Source organism: Pseudophryne corroboree, chromosome 7, assembly GCF_028390025.1.
Source record: "Pseudophryne corroboree isolate aPseCor3 chromosome 7, aPseCor3.hap2, whole genome shotgun sequence".
Taxonomy (NCBI): Eukaryota; Metazoa; Chordata; class Amphibia; order Anura; family Myobatrachidae; genus Pseudophryne; species Pseudophryne corroboree.
This window is the reverse complement of record NC_086450.1, coordinates 1,123,218-1,148,822: the sequence shown is the minus strand read 5'-3', so window position 1 is coordinate 1,148,822 and position 25,605 is coordinate 1,123,218. Positions and strand designations below refer to the sequence as shown.

Here is a 25,605-nt window from a genome sequence, read left to right as displayed (position 1 = left end):
GCAGCGGTATATACATGTGGGCATTGTACACAGGGGCAGCAGTATATACATGTTGACAGTATGCACAGGTGCAGCGGTATATACATGTGGGCATTGTACACAGGGGCAGCGGTATATACATGTGGGCATTATACACAGGGGCAGCAGTATATACATGTGGGCATTATACACAGGTGCAGCAGTATATACATGTGGGCGTTATACACAGGGGCAGCGGTATATACATGTGGGCATTATACACAGAGGCAACAGTATACACATGTGGGCATTGTACACAGGGGCAGCAGTATATACATGTTGGCAGTATGCACAGGTGCAGCGGTATATACATGTGGGCATTATAGACAAGTGCAGCGGTATATACATGTGGGCATTATACACAGGTGCAGCGGTATATACATGTGGGCATTATAGACCAGTGCAGCGGTATATACATGTGGGCATTATACACAGGTGCAGCAGTATATACATGTGGGCATTATACACAGGTGCAGCGGTATATACATGTGGGCATTATACACAGGTGCAGCGGTATATATATGTGGGCATTATACACAGGTGCAGCGGCGTGCATTATAAAGTGAGGCTTGGCTTATTAAGTGAGTTTGTAACAGCAGCAGGTGAGTATTCTCTATCTATCCATATAGGGATTGTAATATTGTGGGAAAAAGGAGTGAGAATTTGGCTGTGTTTGTCTCTGTGCTTTCACTTGTGCTGTCTTAGAGTGTGAAGAGAAACTAGGAGGAGGAGTGGCTGAATCTAGGTGTGAAGTGATTAGGAGGAGGGGCTGAATAGAACAGCTACCTGAGGAGAAACTATATAAACAGTGACCAGACTCTGTGAGCTGTGCTCTTGTGAGAGGCGTGCATTATAAAGTGAGGCTTGGCTTATTAAGTGAGTTTGTAACAGCAGCAGGTGAGTATTCTCTATCTATCCATATAGGGATTGTAATATTGTGGGAAAAAGGAGTGAGAATTTGGCTGTGTTTGTCTCTGTGCTTTCACTTGTGCTGTCTTAGAGTGTGAAGAGAAACTAGGAGGAGGAGTGGCTGAATCTAGGTGTGAAGTGATTAGGAGGAGGGGCTGAATAGAACAGCTACCTGAGGAGAAACTATATAAACAGTGACCAGACTCTGTGAGCTGTGCTCTTGTGAGAGGCGTGCATTATAAAGTGAGGCTTGGCTTATTAAGTGAGTTTGTAACAGCAGCAGGTGAGTTAGAATACAGCAACAGGTGAGTTTTAAAATACACCAAGTAACACACAAATTTGAAATACCATTCACATCTGATACAATGTTTGGCCTTGTGCAGTGCAATGGATGTAAAGCATTTGTTTGGAAAGAGGCAGCGTGGAGACTCAGCTGCTGTCCAATCTGTGAGCAATTTTCTCTGCTGAAGGAGGAGATAGCAAAACTGCATGCTGAGATTTGTAAGATGTCTGTGTCTTTGAAGCCTCCACTGCCTCAGAGAGCCACCAGAAGACATTCTGCCTGGACTACTGTGGGCTCTCAAGGGCAGAGGTTTCCAGAGGGACACAGACACCTCCCGCAAGCGGTGACACTGCAAAACTCGTATGCTACTCTTGCAGGGCTGGAAGATACAACTAATAGAGGCACTACAGAACAGGAGGATATGGGGACATCTACCAACCATAGGAACAGGAAATGGAACAGGAAAATTGAATCTCCAAAAAGGACTGCACTTCTTTTGGGAGATTCCATTATTAGAGGAATACATCTGGGAAATGCAAATGAAGTAGAGAAACAAGTAAGGTGCTTACCTGGAGCCACAGCTCCAAGGGATAAAGAGCGCATGCTAAGAATTGTGAAGGCAGCAAGAAAAGATGGGGAGGTGGATGTCATTGTCCACCTAGGGACAAATGACCTGGCAAATGCAGAACTCATTGCTGTAAAAGATGAATTTAGGAAGTTAGGGACTGCTCTGAAGCAGGTGGCAACCACTGTATCTTTTTCAGAAGTATTGCCAGTACACAGAGGGGAAGACAGAACTCATTGCATCAGAAACTTCAATGTTTGGCTAAGGACATGGTGCAATGAGGAGAGATTTGGATTTATAGGCCATAGTCACACCATCTGGCAAGATAGGAGCTTATACAAAAGTGACGGCCTGCACCCATCTTCAACGGGAACGAAAATACTAACTGAACAGTTTGGATGCTTCATCAAGAGCTATTTAAACTAACAAAGGGGGGCAGTGAACCAAATAGGAATAAAGAAATCTGCTCCCCCAACACAGAGGTATTGTTTCTGCAGGCAAAGGGAATAGGAAGCATATCCACAGCAACAGAAGATAATTCAGAACAAAACCAAATAAAAATAGGCAGAGAGAAGAACATAGCTAGGAACAGAAAAAGCACAAACAAAACTCTAAAAGCTATGTGTGCAAATGCTAGGAGCTTAGGAAATAAAATCCCAGAACTAACTGCAATAATGACAAGGGATGATCTAGACATTGTGGCAATTACAGAGTCATGGTACAATGAAAATCATGACTGGGACATAGCTATACCGGGATATACTTTGTTTAGGAAGGACAGAATTGGAAAAATCGGGGGAGGGGTAGCAATGTATGTAAAAAATGCCATAAATACTACATTAATACAAAGTATTGAAGAAAAAACTGAGGCCCTTTGGGTGACCATAGAAACAGGGGAAAAGTTGATTATTCGTATTGGCGTGATATACAGGCCACCAGGTCAGGAAGAGGAACTTGACAAGAACCTATTGCAGGACATAACTAAAATGGCATTAAAAGGAGAGGTAATAATCATGGGAGACTTTAATCTTCCTGATGTAAACTGGGAGGTGTCTGTTGCTAGTTCCACTAGAAGTAGGAACATTTTAAATTCCCTTCAGGGAGCATCCCTCCACCAATTGGTGAGGGAGCCCACTCGGAAAGACGCAATATTAGACTTAATACTTACAAATGGAGACAGATTATCAGACGTAAAAGTGGGTGAAAACCTCGGATCCAGTGATCATCAAGCAGTATGGTTCAGCATTAAGACAGAGACTGACTCGTCCCATACAAAAACAAAGGTGTTGGATTTTAGGAAGGCTGATTTTGTAGGGATGGGAAAATGTGTAAGCGATTCTTTGGCAGAGTGGAGGAACTTGGAAACAGTGCAGGAGAGGTGGAAAACATTCAAATGTGCAATATTGAAGGCAACAGACCTTTGTATCAAAACTGTTAGGAAAAACACAAGGAAAAGGAAGCCAGTGTGGTTTGCAAAAGAAGTAGCAAATATTGTGAGAGCAAAAAAGATGGCTTTTAGGAAATATAAGCAGACACAAAATAATGAAGACAAAAAGATATATCTTGTTAGACAGAAGGAGACAAAGAAGGTAATCAGATGTGCAAAGGCACAAGCTGAGGAGAAAATGGCCCAGTCAGTGGGTAAAGGAGGCAAAACTTTTTTTAGGTATATAAGCGAAAAAAGAAAAACAAAAGGCGGAATTATAAAACTAAAGACGGACACTGGGAATCTTGTTGAGGGAGACAATTTAATAGCAGATCATCTTAATGATTATTTTTGCTCAGTATTTACTACTGAAAGAGAGGGGAAGGGGCCACAGTTAAGTTGCAGGGATATTCAGGAAAATGAAACAAGTACATTTACAGAGGAGAAGGTCCTAACAGAACTCTCAAAGCTGAAAGTGGACAAATCTATGGGGCCAGATGGGATACATCCAAGGATACTAAAAGAACTTAAAAGAGGTGCTGGTAGCACCATTGACAGAATTATTCAACCAGTCATTAGCTACAGGAGAAATTCCAGGGGACTGGAAAAGAGCAAACGTAGTCCCACTGCACAAAAGTGGAAGCAAGGAAGAGGCAAACAACTACAGACCAGTGAGTCTTACATCAGTAGTAGGGAAATTGATGGAAACACTCTTAAAAGAAAGAGTTGTAGATCATCTCAAATCCGGCAATTTACTGGATCCCAAACAGCATGGATTCACTGGGGGAAGATCATGTCAAACAAATCTTATTGACTTTTTTGATTGTGTGACTAAAGTGATGGATAAAGGTGGAGCCATGGATATAGCTTATCTTGACTTTAGTAAGGCTTTTGACACAGTTCCACATCGCAGACTGCTAAATAAACTTGAAAGTTTGGGATTGGATATTAGGATTATTGAATGGATAAGATCTTGGTTGAAGGATAGAAAACAGAGAGTTGTGGTAAATGGAGTGCATTCACAGGAGGGAAATGTTACCAGTGGAGTACCCCAGGGATCTGTACTTGGACCAGTGCTTTTCAATATCTTTATTGGTGACATTGCAAATGGGATTAAAGGGAAAGTATGCCTTTTTGCAGATGACACAAAGGTATGCAACAGGGTAGACACACCAAGTGGGGTAAAACAAATGATTGAGGATCTAGGTAGACTAGAGGAATGGTCAAGAGTCTGGCAATTACAGTTTAATGCCAAAAAATGCAAAATCATGCACTTGGGTCTCAAAAATCCTAAAGCTAAATACAGTATTAATGGCACTATACTGGAAACTACTGAGGAGGAAAGGGATCTAGGAGTCACTATTTCAGATGACTTAAAGGCAGGTAAGCAATGTAACAAGGCAATGAGGAAGGCTAGTCAGATGCTTGGCTGCATTGGGAGAGGAATCAGCAGCAGAAAGAAAGAAGTAATAATGCCACTGTATAGGTCATTGGTACGGCCTCATCTAGAATACTGTATTCAGTTCTGGAGGCCATATCTTCAAAAGGATATTAATACATTAGAAACTGTACAAAGGAGGGCAACTAAAATGGTGCATGGCCTACATCACAAAACATACCCAGAAAGACTAAGAAATCTCAATATGTATAGTTTGGAGCAGAGAAGAGAAAGGGGCGACATGATAGAAACTTTCAAATATATGAAGGGTTTTAACAAAGTCCAGGAGGGAAACATTCTCCAAATGAAGAGAAGCAATAGGACACGAGGACATGCACTGAGACTGGAGGGGGGGAGGTTCAGGGGAAATTTGCGGAAAAATTATTTCACAGAAAGGGTAGTGGACAAGTGGAATAGCCTCCCATCAGAGGTGGTAGAGGCTAAGACAGTAGAGCAATTTAAACATGCATGGGATAGACATAAGGATATCCTTACAAAGAAATAAGGATCAAATAAGGTTAGTGATAAAAAAAAATAATATATAAAAAAAAAAAAAGGGGCAGACTAGATGGGCCAAGTGGTTCTTATCTGCCGACAAATTCTATGTTTCTATGTTTCTATATATACATGTGGGCATTATACACAGGTGCAGCGGTATATACATGTGGGCATTATACACAGGTGCAGCAGTATATACATGTGGGCATTATGCACAGGTGCAGCAGTATATACATGTGGGCATTGTACACAGGTGCAGCAGTATATACATGTGGGCATTATACGCAGGTGCAGCAGTATATACATGTGGGCATTATACACAGGTGCAGCAGTATATACATGTGGGCATTATGCACAGGTGCAGCAGTATATACATGTGGCCATTATACACAGGGGCAGCGGTATATACATGTGGGCATTATACACAGGTGCAGCAGTATAGACATGTGGGCATTGTACACAGGGGCAGCAGTATATACATGCAGGCATTATACACAGGGGCAGCAGTATATACATGCAGGCATTATACACAGGTGCAGCAGTATATACATGCGGGCATTATACACAGGTGCAGCAGTATATACATGTGGGCATTATACACAGGTGCAGCAGTATATACATACAGGCATTATACACAGGTGCAGCAGTATATACATACAGGCATTATACACAGGTGCAGCAGTATATACATGCAGGCATTGTACACAGAGGCAGCAGTATATACATGCAGGCATTATACACAGGTGCAGCAGTATATACATGTGGGCATTATACACAGGTGCAGCAGTATATACATGCAGGCATTGTACACAGGGGCAGCAGTATATACATGCAGGCATTATACACAGGTGCAGCAGTATATACATGTGGGCATTATGCACAGGTGCAGCAGTATATATATGTGGCCATTATACACAGGGGCAGCGGTATATACATGTGGGCATTATACACAGGTGCAGCAGTAAATACATGTGGGCATTATACACAGGTGCAGCAGTATATACATGCAGGCATTATACACAGGTGCAGCAGTATATACATGTGGGCATTATACACAGGTGCAGCAGTATATACATGTGGGCATTATACACAGGTGCAGCAGTAAATACATGTGGGCATTATACACAGGTGCAGCAGTAAATACATGTGGGCATTATACACAGGTGCAGCAGTATATACATACAGGCATTATACACAGGTGCAGCAGTATATACATACAGGCATTATACACAGGTGCAGCAGTATATACATGCAGGCATTGTACACAGAGGCAGCAGTATATACATGCAGGCATTATACACAGGTGCAGCAGTATATACATGTGGGCATTATACACAGGTGCAGCAGTATATACATGCAGGCATTGTACACAGGGGCAGCAGTATATACATGCAGGCATTATACACAGGTGCAGCAGTATATACATGTGGGCATTATGCACAGGTGCAGCAGTATATATATGTGGCCATTATACACAGGGGCAGCGGTATATACATGTGGGCATTATACACAGGTGCAGCAGTATATACATGTGGGCATTGTACACAGGGGCAGCAGTATATACATGCAGGCATTATCCACAGGTGCAGCAGTATATACATGTGGGCATTGTACACAGGGGCAGCAGTATATACATGCAGGCATTATCCACAGGTGCAGCGGTATATACATGTGGGCATTATACACAGGTGCAGCAGTATATACATGCAGGCATTATACACAGGTGCAGCAGTATATACATGTGGGCATTGTACACAGGGGCAGCAGTATATACATGCAGGCATTATACACAGGTGCAGCAGTATATACATGTGGGCATTATACACAGGTGCAGCAGTATATACATGTGGGCATTATACACAGGGGCAGCAGTATATACATGTGGGCATTATACACAGAGGCAGCAGTATATACATGGAGTTCTGGATGACACGCCGACCGGAAGAATGCAGACAGCAAAAAGACCGACAACAGAAGACGGACACCAGTCAGACAGTTGTGAAACACTGACAGATAAAACTCAGACACAGGTAATATATAGACAATGGAAACACCGACAGGGCCAACAGCCCGACAGAACAAAGACCGACAGTTCATAGGTCAGACAACAGTCACATCGACAACCCCAAAGCCGACAGCGCATACATCGACAAAACAGACCGACATGTCATCCATCAGACAACAATGATACCGAACCACAATAGACCGACAGCATATACACAGACACATAAAAGACCGACAGAACACACATCAGACGTGCATTAGACCGACACGCAAAAGACCGACAGCCCATACATAGACAGCTAAATGACCGACAATATATAACTCAGACCCCAATAAGACCGACACGTAAAAGACCGACAGCCCATACATATACAGCTAGATGACCGACAATATATAACTCAGACCCCAATAAGACCGACACGTAAAAGACCGACAGCCCATACATATACAGCTAAATGAACGACAATATATAACTCAGACCCCAATAAGACCGACACGTAAAAGACCGACAGCCCATACATAGACAGCTAAATGACCGACAATACATACATATAACAGAATCAAATAATACCGACACGCAAAGACCGACAGATTATTAGGACAGGGGCCAATATATCGTTGTCATAGACTTCTGAGATTTTCATTTCCCCAACACTACCCTCCTACACACAGACATGTCGCCGCGTACACACCTGCACCCTTAGCTCCAAATAGCTATTGTGGGTGGATGGGGGTCCCAGCGTCCAGTCCTGTATGGCCCTCTACCATCATAGCTCATCGTCACCCCAGCAACCCCCTGCGATACTCACCCGTGGAACTACAGGTCCCAGCCAGACCTGTCAGCGGTCCTACTAGCAAGCCCAACTCATACAGGCTAAAGTCATGCGCGCAATGCCCTCTCCCCCCCACACCTCCCCCCAGTCCCTGCAGCGCACCCCTTCCCCTCAGTCACCCCTCTCACGTCCTCCCGGGCGCATGGCTTTAGTTGTGTACTCCAGGGCGGGGTGAACCCCCGCCCCTTCCCCGGCACCCCTCCGTAGCTATTGCAGGCGATAGTGGGCCATCCAGGACGAGACGCTATGAGTCCCATCCACCCGCAATAGCTATTGAGAGCGTTGCGTCCAGGTATGGACGCGACGCAGTGACTGAGTGTACAGGGGTGGTGTAGGAGAACTACAAGTCTCAGGACTGAAGATATGGCCCTGTTTCTGAGTAAGAATACCTGTCTAATAACTGTCTGTTATGTGTAATATTATATTTTGGCGATGAATGTGTGTCAGTCTTATTAAATGTCAGATATATGTCCTGTCGGACTTTTAGTGTGTCGGTCTAATTGATGTCTGAATGAGGACATTTCTGTCTCTTTATTTGTCTATGGATTCGCCGTCGGTCTATTAACGGTCTATGTATGCGCTGTCTATCTTTTAAATGTCTATGTATTCGTTGTCGGTATTATGTTTGTGTCGGTCTACTTGTTGTCTTATAAATGCCCTGTCGGAATTTCAGGTATCTATGTATTCAATATCGGTCTTCAACAGTGTCTATATAATACGTATCTGATGGATAAATGTCTGACTTTTTTTTGTCTGTGTATACGCGGTCGATCTTTTATATGTCCGATTAATTACATTGTCTAACTTATCTATGTCGAAGAATGATTAATGTCTAACTATTATTTGACGGGAAACCTCCAGTGTCTGACAAGCAGTGTCGGACTAATGAATGTCGGTAAAATAACAATAGGACCGCTATACCACACTCTATACATGTGGGCATAATACACAGCTGCAGCAGTATATACATGTGGGCATAATACGCAGGTGCAGCAGTATATACATGTGGGCATAATACGCAGGTGCAGCAGTATATACATGTGGGCATAATACGCAGGTGCAGCAGTATATACATGTTGACATTATACACAGGTGCAGCAGTATATACATGTGGACATTATACACAGGTGCATCAGTATATACATGTGGACATTATACACAGGTGCATCAGTATATACATGTGGACATTATACACAGGTGCAGCAGTATATACATGTGGGCATTATACACAGGTGCAGCAGTATATACATGTGGACATTATACACAGGTGCAGCGGTATGTACATGTGGACATTATACACAGGTGCAGCGGTATATACATGTGGACATTATACACAGGTGCAGCAGTATATACATGTGGACATTATACACAGGTGCAGCAGTATGTACATGTGGACATTATACACAGGTGCAGCAGTATGTACATGTGGACATTATACACAGGTGCAGCGGTATATACATGTGGACATTATACACAGGTGCAGCAGTATGAACATGTGGGCATTATACACAGGGGCAGCGGTATATACATGTGGACATTATACACAGGTGCAGCGGTATATACATGTGGACATTATACACAGGTGCAGCGGTATATACACATGTGGACATTATACACAGGTGCAGCAGTATGTACATGTGGACATTATACACAGGTGCAGCGGTATATACATGTGGACATTATACACAGGTGCAGCGGTATGTACATGTGGGCATTATACACAGGTGCAGCAGTATATACATGTGGACATTATACACAGGGGCAGTGGTATAGACATGTGGGTATTATACACAGGTGCAGCGGTATATACATGTGGACATTATACACAGGTGCAGCGGTATGTACATGTGGGCATTATACACAGGTGCAGCGGTATATACATGTGGACATTATACACAGGTGCAGCGGTATGTACATGTGGGCATTATACACAGGGGCAGCGGTATATACATGTGGGCATTATATACACAGGGGCAGCGGTATATACATGTGGACATTATACACAGGTGCAGCGGTATATACATGTGGACATTATACACAGGTGCAGCGGTATATACATGTGGACATTATACACAGGTGCAGCGGTATATACATGTGTACATTGGGACTAATTCAGACCTGATCACTAGGCTGCATTTTAGTACAGCGGAGGATCAGGCACAAACTGTGCATGCGTATGCACCACAATACACAGGCGCGTCGCACGGGTACAAAGCAGATCACCGCTCAGTGATGGGTTTGTGCGACGGGTACGTTCGCACGGGCGATCGCAAGGAGATTGACAGGAAGAGGGCGTTTTTGGGTGGTAACTGACCGTTTTCAGGGAGGGGTTGGAAAAACGCAGGCGTGTCCAAGCGTTTGCAGGGCGGGTGTCTGACGTCAATTCCGGTCCCGGACAGGCTGAAGTGATCGCAGTGGCTGAGTAAGTTCTGGGCTGCGCAGAGACTGCACAAGATCTGTTTGTACATCTCTGCTACACATGTGATCACACAATTACACAGCAAAAATACACTCCCCTATGAGCGGCGACTATCTGTGCGCAGAATCGTGCAAAAATCGCCTGCTAGCGATCCGGTCTGAATTAGGCCCTTTATACTCAGGTGCTTCCCTATTAGTAGCGGATCTTGCCACGGGTAAGCAGGACTTTTGTCCGGGGCACTGCCGCCATGGCAAGATCCGCTACTGGCGCCGGTGCCATGCAGTGCGCGATGACGTCAACGCACGGCATTGTGGGAGCGGCCATATATGGTAGAAGTCGTAATTGACCTCTCGGGCCAAATGTAATAGAGCGAGAGTCTCACAAAGTGAGAGATTTGGTAAGGGGGGATTTTGCATTTTTTTTTTAAAGTGCCAATCATTTACACAGCAAGATCAACTTGGTTTTGCAGTGTAAATGATCGCCACTTTAAAAAAAACTGAACACCCCCCTTACCAAATCTCTCACTTTCTGAGACTCTCACTCTATTACATTTGGCCCCTAATGTCTCCCATAGATCCAAGGAGCGGCGCCGGCAGCCGGAGACGGAGGGCAGCAGCGGTCGGGTAGCAGGAGCGGGGATGGGGAGTATTTATTTATTTTTGTAAGCGGCACAGCTACAGGGGGGCACAGTACTAGGGGCACAACTACTGAGGGCACAGCTACAGGGGGCACAGCTACTGAGGGCACAACTACAGGGGGCGTAACTGACCATACCCCTTCCCCATGAAGCCACGCCCCTATTTGCGCCAAAGGAAACTTTTGCTCTGGGCGCCACAAGGTCTAGAACCGGCCCTGTTCCCTATCTAATTACATCCTCTCTGTACAGTGCACATAACATCACGTATCTTGTCTCTCTTTACTCTCATGACACTTGGCCAACATTGCGGGGTGATCATATCATACAACCCAATAAGAACCTAGCAATCTGGTGACCATTATGTAATAGGTAGCATCTATCCTTGTGTATCTATGCCTATTTCCCTATAGAGTGTAAGCTTGCGAGCAGGGCCTTCCTACCTCTATATCTGTCTGTTTTTACCCAGTTTTGTTCTATTACTGTTGTTCTAATTGTAAAGCGCAATGAAATATGCTGCTATATAACAAACGGTTAATAAATAAATAATAATAAATATACTACTGGACATTTGGGGGGTTCTGATCAGAGATGAGTGGACGAGGTAGGCGGGAGAGGCAGCGTCTCACCTCTCATAGACCAGTATACTCCAGAGTTTTGACTATAGCAATGATTAGAAAAATACAAAGAAGATTTTTATTACATTCTTTGTATTTTCCATATAATTTTTATAGTAAAAACTCTGGAGAATACTGTAGTATAAGAGGAGAGGCTCTGCCTCCCGCACATCACTGGTGTCCACATACCCCTCAAATCACACCAAAAACTCCCGTTTGGTGCACCACAGACTCTGCGACTAAGCTGAGCCATGCGCCCCAACACCGGGCGTTCACATAATATGCGTCCTAGTCGCAGGGAGGGAACCATGGGCCAAATGCTGAGAGGCTGAGCTTTCTGGTTCCAGTCTACTCTGCTTCACTTTCATGTTTTATGTTCTGTTTCTATTGGGTAATTATTCTGGAAAGGAATTGACACTATTTTGCACATTTGTTACATTTGCACAGATAATCCGGAGAACCTCGAGAGGACCCACGTACAGTGAGGAGGCTTCATCCCAGCTAAAGGGTAAGCTACATGTGGTGGTAAGAGCTGTAACATGAGCACACTAGTATAAGGGCGCCCCCCTCTGGGGAAGGGTAAAATAACAGTTGAATCTCATTTATCCATCCTTAATGCATTTCATTATAACTTCCTTCGTGGACTCGTACTGAATATTACAAGGGGCATCAGTCCCCCCTTATACCCTCTGTGTTACACGGTGTTTGGTTGTAGGTCTATCTCATGTTAAAGAGGAAGAATAAAACAGTGTTTTCAGCGACTCTACCATCCCGATTTTCCAGCTAGACGTTCACCGTCTGCAGATCCGCTCTGTCAGTCCCTCCATTGGTTACCTGTACTCTACCGTATTCTATATAGAATACTTTTACTCACACACAAGGCCATTAACCAGACTACACCAACGTACATCTCCTCACTCATCTCATAATATCTCCCAACCCGACCTCTCTGCTCTGCACAAGATCTACGTCTCTCATCCACACTCATTACTCACTCCCATTAACGACTGCAGGACTATCTTCAGGCTGCACCCACTCTGTGGAATGCCCTCCCACGCACAACAAGACTCACCTCTAGTCTCCAAACCTTCAAACGTTCCCTGAAAACTCCTCTCATCAGGCAGCGTCTCACATTCCAGAACCGCTCACTCCACCTTCATAAGTTTTCCTACCCAGTTACATCCCCTCTGTACAGTCCTCACATATTTTCTCTTCCATCACTTTCCCATTCTCCTGACCCCAGGCCAACATCACTGTGTGACCATATCATACAGCCCACCAAGAACCTTTCCAATCTGGAGGACAATTATGCAATAGATAGGCTTTGATACACAAGGATAGGTGCTATTTCCATATAGAGTGTAAGCTTGCGAGCAGGGCCTTCCAACCTCTATGTCTTTCTGTTATTACCCAGTTTCGTTCTATCACTGTTGTTTCTAATTGCAAAGTGCAACAGAATATGCTGCGAGACTGCGCTATATAAGAAACTGTTATTAATAATCATAATAATATTATAATATTTTCCCTCATCTGTACTTGACATCATATAAAGGCTGAGAAAGTTCCTTAGTTAATAATGAGCCTCAACACTGTATCCAAAAGCTTGAGACCAGTAGATGTTTTGCCCTCTGTATCCAGAAATCACAGACAAGAGAGCGACATGGAATTCTGTATTACAGCCTTTGTCCAGTCCTCCCTGATGGCGGACACAAGTGGCTCTTGCAGATACTCCCTCTGTAGCTGCCCACTCTACACAACTCACACTGTACACAACGCTTCCAAGCTCTACACAGAGCCGGCCCTAACCAATATGATGCCCTAGGCAAGATTTTGGCTGGTGCCCCCTAGCACCACCACTGGTTCCGCCTCTGACCTTGCACCTCTTTCCCAGCACCATCACCCCTCATCCATAGCAGTCCTTATTTTGGTATTTGTACCCCCTATATTTTAAATAGGAACAGTTCGCACATTTGGCACACAGCCCAAAAAGGGGTGTGTTTAAGCTGGCAAGGGGCATGGCCACACAATAGTAACCCCAATTCAAATTACGCCACACAGTACTGCAACTATATTCACATTTGATCATGCGATAGTGTCCATAATTCATATTACATCCCACAGTAGTATCACTTTACCTTATAAACGATACTCCTCACAGTAGAGCCCCTTATTCACATTACATCACACTGAATTGCTCCTTATTCACAGTACACCACACTCTATTGCTCTTTAATCACATTAGACGACACAGTAGTGCCCTTTCTATACGCAACGACACATAGAAGAGCACCTTATACACATAATGCCACAGAGTAATGCCACTTACACATATAAGACATTATTAATGTCCTTATAAACATAATGCACTTTACGCATTATCACAACCTTTATTAATGTCCTTTTACACATAATGTCCCTTACACATATGCCGCACATTAATGCCCTTATACACATAATGACACACATAGTGCCCCCTACACATTTGCTGCACATTATTAATGCCCTTATACACATAATGATACACATACAGTAGTACCCTGTTACACATATGCCGCACATTATTAATGCCCTTATACACATAATGACACACATAGTGCCCCTTACACAAATGTTGCACATTATTAATGCATTTTTACATGACACACATAATGCTCCTTACACATATTCTGAACACTACTGCACAACCAACCCACTCACATGCACACAGCACTCACACTGCCACTAACACTGTGACCTCTGCCTCTGCTTGGATACAGATGTGTCCTCATAAATCTTGCCTCAATGCTAATGTTGGGCACCTTTTTTTATGAAAATGCATCTTATTTGCATTTCTATGTGGCTAGGATGCACAAACAGCTTCTGCTGATTAAAATGATATGCAGCATGCCTATATACTGTGTGAGAATGTATCTGCATATGAAATGTTACACACAGAATATAGGCATGCCGCATATCATTTTAATCAGCAGAAGCTGCTGATGCCCCTAGGCATATCAAATGCCCTAGGCAATTGCCTAGTTTGCCTATGCCTATGGCCGGCTCTGGCTCTACACATTAAGGATGTAGATCATTACTTACTTTAGATACTACTAATGCAACCAGACTCTGCTTTAATAAGAGCTATTGATAAGTCTCCAGACTATGAGGGCCCACACGTGTAGCTGTTGGATCAAACCTTCATCAGAAACTTTCCCAAAGATGCACAACCTGCATGACTTCTCCCAGTGTGGAAACCCCTTTCTGTGGTTGCCAAGACTGGCTTTTCCTCCTGGGTTCCTCATGCCCCATCTCCTCCTGATAAGGCTGGCTTTTCCTTCTGGGTTCCCCATGCCCCGCCTCCTCCTGATAAGGCTGGCTTTTCCTCCTGGGTACGCCATGCCCCGTCTCCTCCTGATAAGGCTGGCTTTTCCTCCTGGGTACGCCATGCCTCGTCTCCTCCTGATAAGGCTGGCTTTTCCTCCTGGGTTCCTCATGCCCCGTCTCCTCCTGATAAGGCTGGCTTTTCCTCCTGGGTTCCTCATGCCCCGTCTCCTCCTGATAAGGCTGGCTTTTCCTCCTGGGTACGCCATGCCCCGTCTCCTCCTGATAAGGCTGGCTTTTCCTCCTGGGTTCCTCATGCCCCGTCTCCTCCTGATAAGGCTGGCTTTTCCTCCTGGGTTCCTCATGCCCCGTCTCCTCCTGATAAGGCTGGCTTTTCCTCCTGGGTTCCTCATGCCCCGTCTCCTCCTGATAAGGCTGGCTTTTCCTCCTGGGTACCCCATGCCCTGTCTCCTCCTGATAAGGCTGTCTTTTCCTCCTGGGTTCCTCATGCCCCGTCTCCTCCTGATAAGGCTGGCTTTTCCTCCTGGGTTCCTCATGCCCCGTCTCCTCCTGATAAGGCTGGCTTTTCCTCCTGGGTACCCCATGCCCTGTCTCCTCCTGATAAGGCTGTCTTTTCCTCCTGGGTTCCTCATGCCCCGTCTCCACCTGATAAGGCTGGCTTTTCCTCCCAGGTTCCCCATGCCCCATCTCCTCCTGATAAGGCTGGCTTTTTAATCTTGGGCTCCTCATGCCCCATCTCCTCCTGATAAGGCTGGCTTTTCCTCCTGGGTTCCCCATGCCCTGTCTCCTCCTGATAATGCTGGCTTTTCAATCTTGGGTTCCTCATGCCCCGTCTACTCCTGATAAGGCTGGCTTTTCCTCCTGGGTTCCCCATGCCCCATCTCCTCCTGATAAGGCTGGCTTTTCAATCTTGGGTTCCTCATGCCCCGTCTCCTCCTGATAAGGCTGGCTCTTCCTCCTGGGCTCCTCATGCCCCATCTCCTGATAAGGCTGTTTTTTCCTCCTGGGCTCCTGATGCCCTGTCTCCTCCTGATAAGGCTGGCTTTTCCTTCTGGGATGGTCATGCCCCATCTCCTCCTGATAAGGCTGGCTTTTTCTCCTGGGTTCCTCATGCCCAGTCTCCTCCTGATAAGGCTTGCTTTTTCTCCTGGGTTCCTCATGCCCCGTCTCCTCCTGATAAGGCTGGCATGTGACTTTGTAGAAGTCAGTCCTAAGAAATCCTTTCCTGCCCTCTAAGCTTTGTAATCAGTCTTCCTTTGTCAATTCCTCGTACTTTGTCAGAGTGAAGCCTGTTGGTTCTCCTCAGGTGAGGAAGCTTCTAATACCTCCAGATGACCTGGTGATAAAATCATGCAGCCGCTTATGGAATAGATCCTTCCCTTGGACATATTCTTGGATTTGCTTATCGCTGTCATTACCAGAAAGCTCCTGGTGGTGACACAGACCTTGCAGTGGTCATTATGCCAACAGCTTCATGTCTACCACTGCCTCTGAGATAAACCCAGGGGTAAACATCAATGGTAGCTCTCCTCCTACACTCTTCTTTTTCCAATGTATATCAAGGCCAGAGGGTAAAGAACCAGAGGGGTTACAGAGGGCATGTAGTCCTCTCCATCGTCTCATCTCTCGGATCTCCAAAAGCTAATGAATATCATGAAGACTTTCTTCTTGCTTTTAAACTACTGCGTCTTCTTTAGAAGAATAAAGCTCGGAGAACTGACATAACTGCGAATAACGGCACCTTCTCAGCAGCATCCACCTTATGGCCCCTTCTCTATACTTGCCATACTCTGGTCATCTGTGGGACTTCCCTGACCACTATGATTAGATTACCTATGAGTTTAGGGCAAAAGATGGATTCCCCGCATCCTCATCGTCTACGAGTCCAGTAATGTCACCTTCCTCCTCCTCTTCTTCCCGAGTCCACCAAAGACTCCAGCACCATATCTGACTCTCCATGCCGTCCTGATATTTTACCCCGAGATCTTGTTGTATATAGGACAAGCTAACGCCTTGCTCCCTAGCAAACATCTGAGGGGCCACAGACTAAAGGCCCCCATCCACTAGTGCAATATGGCCACTTTTCATCAGATTCCGAGCTTTTGGATTGATGGAACGGATGGAAAGTGACACATTGCATGTCATTTTCCTCCAAGGAGCACGGGAACGCGCCTCGGATCGGGACCGCAGATCGCCATGGCTGCCATGATTAGTTATCGCAAGCGGAGGAAAAGGTGCACCTCGGAATGCATTTGTACACATCCTAATGAGATACATCAGATGTAAAACTCAGTTGCAAATCGTAATCGCAGGACTCCCGGGAAGCTGGCAGGAAGTGGATGGGGCCACAGACTCTTTGCTGCTTCTCAGTTCTTCTCTCCAGGGAATTGTGTATTTACCACATGCACGGCGTAATGATCCATCCTTTATGACTTAGTACCTGCTCTCCTGTTTCTGGACAGACTGGAACAGCTATTACTAAGCTACAGAAAGCCAGACAGAAAGTGACAGAAAAAGAAGACAATGGCCGACCAGTCAGAGAGGCACCACCTGTATTAGCGACCAGTCCGAGAGGCACCACCTGTATTAGCGACCAGTCAGAGAGGCACCACCTGTATTAGCGACCAGTCAGAGAGGCATCACCTGTATTAGCGACCAGTCAGAGAGGCATCACCTGTATTAGCGACCAGTCAGAGAGGCATCACCTGTATTAGCGACCACTCAGAGAGGCATCACCTGTATTAGCGACCACTCAGAGAGGCATCACCTGTATTAGCGACCAGTCAGAGAGGCATCACCTGTATTAGCGACCAGTCAGAGAGGCATCACCTGTATTAGCGACCAGTCAGAGAGGCATCACCTGTATTAGCGACCAGTCAGAGAGGCATCACCTGTATTAGCGACCAGTCAGAGAGGCATCACCTGTATTAGCGACCAGTCAGAGAGGCATCACCTGTATTAGCGACCAGTCAGAGAGGCATCACCTGTATTAGCGACCAGTCAGAGAGGCATCACCTGTATTAGCGACCAGTCAGAGAGGCATCACCTGTATTAGCGACCAGTCAGAGAGGCATCACCTGTATTAGCGACCAGTCAGAGAGGCACCACCTGTATTAGCGACCAGTCAGAGAGGCACCACCTGTATTAGCGACCAGTCAGAGAGGCACCACCTGTATTAGCGACCAGTCAGAGAGGCACCACCTGTATTAGCGACCAGTCAGAGAGGCACCACCTGTATTAGCGACCAGTCAGAGAGGCACCACCTGTATTAGCGACCAGTCAGAGAGGCACCACCTGTTTTAGTGACAAGTCAGAGAGGCACCACCTGTATTAGTGACCAGTCAGAGAGGCATCACCTGTATTAGCGACTAGTCAGAGAGTCACCACCTGTATTAGTGACCATGAAGTAAGAATGACGCCATATTCAAACAAACATGAGCCCTGAGAGCAGCACAGCAGTGCCGCAGGGAGACAGAGAAGACGGGGAACCAGGAGCAAGAGGCAGAATACTGAATCAGAAAGGCCCAAGCTATAACAGGACGCAAGAGGGAGCCATCAGAGGCAGTAGCGGCCATCTTGGATAAGGGCAGGATCAGTAACACAGTGACCTCTGATGTCTGCAGATACAATATTTAGAGACTATTCCTAATAACTGTTGGTTTCACAATAAAGAAGTTGCAGCCTAGCCAATCACACGGATCCAGCTGAGTGTATATATGGCAGTGATAAGCAGGCAACCTGCAGCATACACTGTGCACCGCAGCCAGCAGTACTCTCGGAGACAGGGCAGTGTAGGCGATACATACTGGAGAGAATCAATACACAATTACCTAGTACAATTTCATTTCACAAATTGGAAAATGTGGTAAATGTGCCCTGTACACAATAAGTAATCACACATAATGGCGGGTGGCCCAGACACGCACATGACGCAGGTATACTTCTCTGGCAGAGTGGCAGGTGTCATACATGGTAATAATCAGAGCCAGCGCCCGCAGTCCCGGTCTTGTAGTAAGTAAGACTATGACGTCACATCTGCTGGGGATCAGAGAATCCGCTCCGCAGCGTATAGGATAGATCACTGTACACTGACGTCTGAAGTTAGAGCAATAGAACGGTATTCCCCTGTTCCCCATTGTGGTATATATGACCTTACCTCATACCAGGCTCGCAACTGTATTGTGTTTGTGGACGAGTAATCCGCTTCTATGTGTATCTATTTCCACATCAAGACATACAGCAGTGTTTAGTGTTTGTATATTTGTAGTATACCGGTATTGGGTCATTTATATATCTCTTATATAATACCCTATATTATTATACATTAAAGAGTTTTGTACTGTAGATTTTAATAAATATCACATAATTTATAAAATATTTAACGAGTGTTTCTGATTCATACTGACTGAATAATAGTTTTTCTAAAACACATCTCTGGAGGAACCCAATACACATTATACATTACACATACTTATTCCACGCCAAAAGGTTTTCTCATTTGAGTAAGCAACTACAATTTGAGTAAATATATAAGCACTCCTTTCTCTCTATGATCCTGTATGTATAACATACACCGTAGATACATGTACTACAGTGCAAATAAATGACTGGTATAATTCCCATTAGTACACAGGCTGCACATACATGTCTGTAGGAGTGGCACGTGCTCAGGCAGTATGCATTAGTACACAGGCTGCACATACATGTCTGTAGGCGTGGCACGTGCTCAAGCAGTATGCATTAGTACACAGGCTGCACATACATGTCTGTAGGCGTGGCACGTGCTCAGGCAGTATGCATTAGTACACAGGCTGCACATACATGTCTGTAGGCGTGGCACGTGCTCAGGCAGTATGCATTAGTACACAGGCTGCACATACATGTCTGTAGGCGTGGCACGTGCTCAGGCAGTATGCATTAGTACACAGGCTGCACATACATGTCTGTAGGCGTGGCACGTGCTCAGGCAGTATGCATTAGTACACAGGCTGCACATACATGTCTGTAGGCGTGGCACGTGCTCAAGCAGTATGCATTAGTACACAGGCTGCACATACATGTCTGTAGGCGTGGCACGTGCTCAGGCAGTATGCGTTAGTACATAGGCTGCACATACATGTCTGTAGGAGGAGTGGCACGTGCTCAGGCAGTATGCATAGTCACAGGCTGCACATACATGTCTGTAGGCGTGGCACGTGCTCAGGCAGTATGCGTTAGTACACAGGCTGCACATACATGTCTGTAGGAGGAGTGGCACGTGCTCAGGCAGTATGCATTAGTACACAGGCTGCACATACATGTCTGTAGGCGTGGCACGTGCTCAGGCAGTATGCATTAGTACACAGGCTGCACATACATGTCTGTAGGCGTGGCACGTGCTCAGGCAGTATGCATTAGTACATAGGCTGCACATACATGTCTGTAGGCGTGGCACATGCTCAGGCAGTATGCATTAGTACACAGGCTGCACATACATGTCTGTAGGCGTGGCACGTGCTCAGGCAGTATGCATTAGTACACAGGCTGCACATACATGTCTGTAGGCGTGGCACGTGCTCAGGCAGTATGCATTAGTACATAGGCTGCACATACATGTCTGTAGGCGTGGCACGTGCTCAGGCAGTATGCATTAGTACACAGGCTGCACATACATGTCTGTAGGCGTGGCACGTGCTCAGGCAGTATGCATTAGTACATAGGCTGCACATACATGTCTGTAGGCGTGGCACGTGCTCAGGCAGTATGCATTAGTACACAGGCTGCACATACATGTCTGTAGGCGTGGCACGTGCTCAGGCAGTATGCATTAGTACACAGGCTGCACATACATGTCTGTAGGCGTGGCACGTGCTCAGGCAGTATGCAGGTAATAGATACATATATGAAAGTTATGGGGCAATTTGAGTAAATGTATAAGCACTCCTTTCTCTCTATGATCCTGTATGTATAACATACACCGTAGATACATGTACTACAGTGCAAATAAATGACTGGTATAATTCCCATTAGTACACAGGCTGCACATACATGTCTGTAGGCGTGGCACGTGCTCAGGCAGTATGCATTAGTACACAGGCTGCACATACATGTCTGTAGGCGTGGCACGTGCTCAGGCAGTATGCATTAGTACATAGGCTGCACATACATGTCTGTAGGAGTGGCACGTGCTCAGGCAGTATGCATTAGTACACAGGCTGCACATACATGTCTGTAGGAGTGGCACGTGCTCAGGCAGTATGCATTAGTACACAGGCTGCACATACATGTCTGTAGGAGTGGCACGTGCTCAGGCAGTATGCATTAGTACACAGGCTGCACATACATGTCTGTAGGCGTGGCACGTGCTCAGGCAGTATGCATTAGTACACAGGCTGCACATACATGTCTGTAGGCGTGGCACGTGCTCAGGCAGTATGCATTAGTACATAGGCTGCACATACATGTCTGTAGGCGTGGCACGTGTTCAAGCAGTATGCATTAGTACACAGGCTGCACATACATGTCTGTAGGCGTGGCACGTGCTCAGGCAGTATGCGTTAGTACATAGGCTGCACATACATGTCTGTAGGAGGAGTGGCACGTGCTCAGGCAGTATGCATTAGTACACAGGCTGCACATACATGTCTGTAGGCGTGGCACGTGCTCAGGCAGTATGCATTAGTACACAGGCTGCACATACATGTCTGTAGGCGTGGCACGTGCTCAGGCAGTATGCATTAGTACATAGGCTGCACATACATGTCTGTAGGCGTGGCACATGCTCAGGCAGTATGCATTAGTACACAGGCTGCACATACATGTCTGTAGGCGTGGCACGTGCTCAGGCAGTATGCATTAGTACACAGGCTGCACATACATGTCTGTAGGCGTGGCACGTGCTCAGGCAGTATGCATTAGTACATAGGCTGCACATACATGTCTGTAGGCGTGGCACGTGCTCAGGCAGTATGCATTAGTACACAGGCTGCACATACATGTCTGTAGGCGTGGCACGTGCTCAGGCAGTATGCATTAGTACATAGGCTGCACATACATGTCTGTAGGCGTGGCACGTGCTCAGGCAGTATGCAGGTAATAGATATATATATGAAAGTTATGGGAAACGGCATTTATCCAGCAGTGGGTGATAACGCTGTAGTAAGGACAGATAATAGGAATTTAAGACCTACCGGTAATTCCTTTTCTCGTAGTCCGTAGTGGATACTGGGAATGTACTTAGTACCATGGGGTATAGATCGGATCCATTTCAGCCTGGCACTTTAAGAAATCATTAGCATGTGCTGGCTCCTCCCCTCTATGTCCCTCCTAGCAGACTCCGTCTAGGAAAACTGTGCCCGAGGAGACGGACATACATTGAGAGAATTATATATATACATACATATACATATATACACTGCTCAAAAAAATAAAGGGAACACTAAAATAACACATCCTAGATCTGAATGAATGAAATATTCTTATTAAATACTTTGTTCTTTACATAGTTGAATGTGCTGACAACAAAATCACACAAAAATTATCAATGGAAATCAAATTTATTAACCCATGGAGGTCTGGATTTGGAGTCACCCTCAAAATGAAAGTGGAAAAACACACTACAGGCTGATCCAACTTTGATGTAATGTCCTTAAAACAAGTCAAAATGAGGCTCAGTAGTGTGTGTGGCCTCCACGTGCCTGTATGACCTCCCTACAACCCACACAAGTGGCTCAGGTAGTGCAGCTCATCCAGGATGGCACATCAATGCGAGCTGTGGCAAGAAGGTTTGCTGTCTGTCAGCGTAGTGTCCAGAGCATGGAGGCGCTACCAGGAGACAGGCCAGTACATCAGGAGACGTGGAGGAGGCCGTAGGAGGGCAACAACCCAGCAGCAGGACCGCTACCTCCGCCTTTGTGCAAGGAGGAACAGGAGGAGCACTGCCAGAGCCCTGCAAAATGACCTCCAGCAAGCCACAAATGTGCATGTGTCTACTCAAACGATCAGAAACAGACTCCATAAGGGTGGTATGAGGGCCCGACGTCCACAGGTGGGGGTTGTGCTTACAGCCCAACACCGTGCAGGACGTTTGGCATTTGCCAGAGAACACCAAGATTGGCAAATTCGCCACTGGTGCCCTGTGCTCTTCACAGATGAAAGCAGGTTCTCACTGAGCACATGTGACAGACGTGACAGAGTCTGGAAACGCCAAGGAGAACGTTCTGCCTCCTGCAACATCCTCCAGCATGACCGGTTTGGCAGTGGGTCAGTAATGGTGTGGGGTGGCATTTCTTTGGGGGGCCGCACAGCCCTCCATGTGCTCGCCAGAGGTAGCCTGACTGCCATTAGGTACAGAGATGAGATCCTCAGACCCCTTGTGAGACCATATGCTGGTGTGGTTGGCTCTGGGTTCCTCCTAATGCAAGACAATGCTAGACCTCATGTGGCTGGAGTGTGTCAGCAGTTCCTGCAAGACGAAGGCATTGATGCTATGGACTGGCCTGCCCGTTCCCCAGACCTGAATCCAATTGAGCACATCTGGGACATCATGTCTCGCTCCATCCACCAACCACAGACTGTCCAGGAGTTGGCAGATGTTTTAGTCCAGGTCTGGGAGGAGATCCCTCAGGAGACCATCCGCCACCTCATCAGGAGCATGCCCAGGCGTTGTAGGGAGGTCATACAGGCACGTGGAGGCCACACACACTACTGAGCCTCATTTTGACTTGTTTTAAGGACATTACATCAAAGTTGGATCAGCCTGTAGTGTGTTTTTCCACTTTAATTTTGAGTGCGACTCCAAATCCAGACCTCCATGGGTTAATAAATTTGATTTCCATTGATAATTTTTGTGTGATTTTGTTGTCCGCACATTCAACTATGTAAAGAACAAAGTATTTAATAAGAATATTTCATTCATTCAGATCTAGGATGTGTTATTTTAGTGTTCCCTTTATTTTTTTTTGAGCAGTGTATATATATTTTATTTATTTTATTTATTTATTTTATATATTTATTATTTTTTAATTTTTTTACACACATACATACATACATACATACACACACACACACACACACACACACACACACACACACACACACACACACACACACATAAAGAGGTGAGGCAATGAACCAACACACCACAGTAATAAGATAGCAACGCTAACCAAAAATGGAACAGGGACAGCAATAGCAAACCCAACCAAGAACACTTACAACCATGTAAGCAGGAATACGACGCACTGAGGTGGGCACCCAGTATCCACCACAGACTACGAGAAAAGGAATTACCGGTAGGTATTAAATTCCTATTTTCTCTAACGTCCTAGGGGATACTGGGATGACACTAGTACCATGGGGGGGAGGGGGGGGGGGGGGGGGGGGGGGGGGGGGGAGTCCCAAAGCTTCAAGAACGGGTGGGAGAGTGCCGAGACCCCTGCAAAACCGCCTGACCAAACTGAAGGTCCTCTGTGGCCAAGGTGTCGAACTTTACGAACGTGTTCGAACCAGACCAATTAGCTGCATGGCACAACTGTAATGCCGATACACCCCGGGCAGCCGCCCAGGAAGAACCCACCGACCTTGCGGAGTGGGCCTGGATAGAACTCGGCAGCGGCAATGCTGCTGAAGAATAGGCTTATTGAATGGTAAACCTGAGCCAACGAGCAATGGATTGCTTAGGACGAAAAGCGAGTCAGACTTCCTGTGATGAACGGTCCTTTTTACGTAAATCCTCAAAGCCCTCACCACGTCCAAGGACTTTGGAGCAACTGATGTGTCAGCCAGCACTTTAAACACTATTGGCTGATTCACGTGAAAAGCCGACAACTTTCGGCAAAAACTGTGGGCGAGTCCTGAGCTCCGCCCTATCCTCATGAAATATCAAATACGGGATCTTACAGGATAAGGCCCCCAATTCTGAAACTCGTCTTGCAGAGGCTAAAACCAGCAACATGACAGTCTTCCAAGTTAGATATTTCAAGACTACCCTGTGCAAGGATTCAAACCAGTGTTTGGAGAAAGGTCAAGACCACATTGAGATCCCACGGAACCATGGGAGGTACGAAGGGTGTTTGAATATGAAGAACACCCTTCAGGAATGTCTGTACTTCCGGCAATACTGCAAGTTGTTTGTGGAAGAAGATGGAGAGAGTCGAAATCTGGACTTTGATGGAGCCTAACCGTAGGCCCATATCCACACCTGCTTGCAAGAAGAGTAGAAAACTATCGAGTCGAAACTCCACAGGAAAATATTTTCTACCCTCACACCAAGAAACATATTACTTCCAGATACAGTGGTAATTCTTTGACGTAACCACCTTCCGAGCCGGGACCATAGTGTAAACAACCTTGGAAGGGGAGACCTTTTCTGGCTAGAATCTCCCTCTCAACTTCGAAGCTGTCAAACATAGCCACTGTAAGTCTGGATAGACGAATGGTCCTTCCTGAAGAAGGTCCTTGAGAAGCAGCAGAGGCCAGGGTTCATCCAGAGACATGGTCAGGTGGTGTGCATACCAGGCCCGTCGAGGCCAATCCGGGGCAATCAGAATTGCCCAAATGCTTTCCCTTTTGAGTCTTTTTAGAACTCTGGAATGAGAGGGATTGGAGGAAACAGGTATACAAACTGGTAAGTCCATGGCATCGTCAGAGCGTCCAACTGC

The 25,605-nt window shown here is 45.9% G+C and overlaps 1 protein-coding gene across 1 annotated transcript in view; it reads right to left on the bottom strand.

Moving 5' to 3' along the window:
• KIAA2012 (KIAA2012 ortholog) overlaps positions 1-25,605 on the bottom strand; it is a 353,000-nt gene that overhangs the window by 279,828 nt on the left and 47,567 nt on the right. The gene's annotated exons all lie outside the window — the stretch shown is intronic.